Source organism: Crocodylus porosus, unplaced genomic scaffold, assembly GCF_001723895.1.
Source record: "Crocodylus porosus isolate Cpor-Errol unplaced genomic scaffold, CroPor_comp1, whole genome shotgun sequence".
NCBI classification, from domain to species: domain Eukaryota; kingdom Metazoa; phylum Chordata; order Crocodylia; family Crocodylidae; genus Crocodylus; species Crocodylus porosus.
The window spans coordinates 48,886-50,767 of NW_017728886.1; the positions used below are offsets into that span (position 1 = coordinate 48,886).

Sequence of the window (1,882 nt, forward strand, 5' to 3'; positions counted from 1 at the left end):
TCAGGGCTATGGGCCTTGGGCACCAATTAAATGCACATGAAGCGAGTGTGCCAGCCAACAGGCCTCCCCGTGCCTACAGGCACCTACCTCTGTGCCTCTTTCCACCCAGACCTCCTGCTCCCTTCCATTCACACGAGGGGGCAGTGGGGTGGCTCCAGCAACAGCAGCAGATCTTGCTCGGAGAGAGGCACGTCCCAGAGCATCCAGAGCTTTCAGACGCGGCCCACAACACAGCTCCAGCCGAAGCTCCCTGACCCCCGTGCAGACTTTGGAACGCGCCCTAGTTAGGAGCATTTCATCTGCACGGGAAGGCCATGGGTCTGCACTGCTTGCAAGGCTGTGGCAGGGGGCTGCATTCTGGGGTAGCATCAATGTCTTGATGACCAGAAGACATCAGCCAGTGCAGGGCATGGGCTGCTGGTCTAGTGAAGTGACAGCAACAGGAGCAACCCCAAGGAAGACCTGGGATTGCGGAGACAAGGCAGGCCCCTCCCTGGAAAGGACAAGGGGCAGGAGGCAGCAACATGCTGCACCAGCTGCCAGAGGAAGTAACATCCCCTGGCCTATGAAGAGCAAACTGGAGTGGAAATAACAGCACAGGTGGACACAGCCCGCTGCCCTCCTCTTCCCACTGCTCCCCCCGCCCCCGGTCTTCGAGGATCTCACACTCACACCTGCGCTGCACCTGTCCCAGCCTGCTGTCATCCAAGCCCCGCTCACCAGGCTGAAGGTCAGGGTCAATGCCCTTCTCACAGCTGCAGGCTGGGCTGGAGGTTGAAGTCACTGGGTGAGTATCCCACCCGTGTGAGGCCTCAGGAGTGACAGGATCCCTGCCAGCCTCAGCATCGGAGCCAACTCCACTGCACCCGTGGGAACAGATCAGGTGGCAACAGGGAGCTTCGCACCTGAGGAGCCCAGGGCTGAAGCCTCCAGCAGGACAGGACAAACTAGAAACAAGGCACCATTTTCTCTGGTGACAAGACCCAATCCAAAGATGCGACAGGTTCCCTGTTCCTTGGAGCAAGCACCGAGACAGGATGCCTCTGCCTGGAAGAGCTGGTCACCAGCAGCAATGGGCAGGAGCCCACCCTCGGGGCACATAGGAGGCCAGACCGTGTGGTCATCGCTGCCCCATCTACTCTTAAAATCAAAGGGAACAGCGTCTGCGCTACATGGTCTTGGGCTGTCAACTGCATGGCCCTCTACTCACTTCGCAGCATCAGCATGCAGCAAAGCAGGCTGCTGCTTTGGAGCCAGTCGGTCTCTAAGGTGCTGCCCACCCTGCCCTCTGCCACCCTCGGCACCTGCAGCCACCAACTCAGCAGGCTCAGGGCGTGAGGCCTTCCAGCTGTGGGGCAGAGAGTGCCAGCGCACGCAGTGGCCGAGCTGGCTGGCAGACGCCAGCAGGCTGAAGCAAAGCAGAGGGCCCGGTGGAGGCGGCGGGCAGGAGGCAGTGGAGGATGCAGCGAAGCCGGGCAGAGCAGGGTGGCGAGCGCTGGCCTAATGCCGGCAGGTGCCCAGCCAAGGCTCCAGCTCCGTCTGGCAGGCCCCGGCTGGGCTGGCCACGCGCAAGGAGAAGGGCACCGTGATGCGCTCCTCCCGCCATGCTCCTGCCCCATCCACTGCCTCAGGTGCCCATGTCTGGGCCTGGGCCAGGACCCCTTGCAGCAGGGGCAACGGCCCCGAGAACGGGCCAGAGCTCAGCAAAAGGGGCTGACAGCACAACTCTGCTCTGCCAGGGCTCCGCCGGCCAGGCCTGGTGCCACGACACCCCTTGGACAGACCGTGTGACCCCCGGGCCCAGGCCACAGCTGACAGGTCCGACCTACCTGTGCCAGACCAGGCAGACGAGGAGGACGGGAGTGCACGTGCTGGGGGGGCC

At 62.9% G+C, this 1,882-nt stretch overlaps 1 long non-coding RNA gene across 1 annotated transcript in view; it reads right to left on the reverse strand.

Annotated features, from left to right (window-relative positions):
* Positions 1–1,250: 1,250 nt before the first annotated feature.
* The window catches only part of LOC109318857, a 3,146-nt gene continuing 2,514 nt past the window's right edge, over positions 1,251–1,882 (reverse strand). Inside the window, exon 3 of the long non-coding RNA XR_002103336.1 lies at positions 1,251–1,264. This is a non-coding gene — a long non-coding RNA (uncharacterized LOC109318857). The remainder of the gene's footprint in view (positions 1,265–1,882) is intronic.